Source organism: Myotis davidii, unplaced genomic scaffold, assembly GCF_000327345.1.
Source record: "Myotis davidii unplaced genomic scaffold, ASM32734v1 scaffold546, whole genome shotgun sequence".
NCBI classification, from domain to species: domain Eukaryota; kingdom Metazoa; phylum Chordata; class Mammalia; order Chiroptera; family Vespertilionidae; genus Myotis; species Myotis davidii.
In genome coordinates, this window is record NW_006297836.1 from 498,403 (window position 1) to 498,670 (window position 268).

Sequence of the window (268 nt, forward strand, 5' to 3'; positions counted from 1 at the left end):
AGGGGGCCGATTAGGGGTGGAGCTAACTGGAAGGAGGTGTTGCTGGCCAATCAAGGTGGTGGGGGCCCATCCAGGGTGGGGCCGACCAGGGGGAGGGGCCATGATGAAGTTGGCTGCTGACCCCACCCCCTGATTGGGCCAGTTTGCTGGCCACAGTGGGCATCATAGTTACCAGTTGTTAGGTTATTATGGCCATTAGGGTAGCTCCCTTTATGTGTGTGTGTGTGTGTGTGTGTGTGTGTATTGCAAATGGTTAATATTGGTTAAA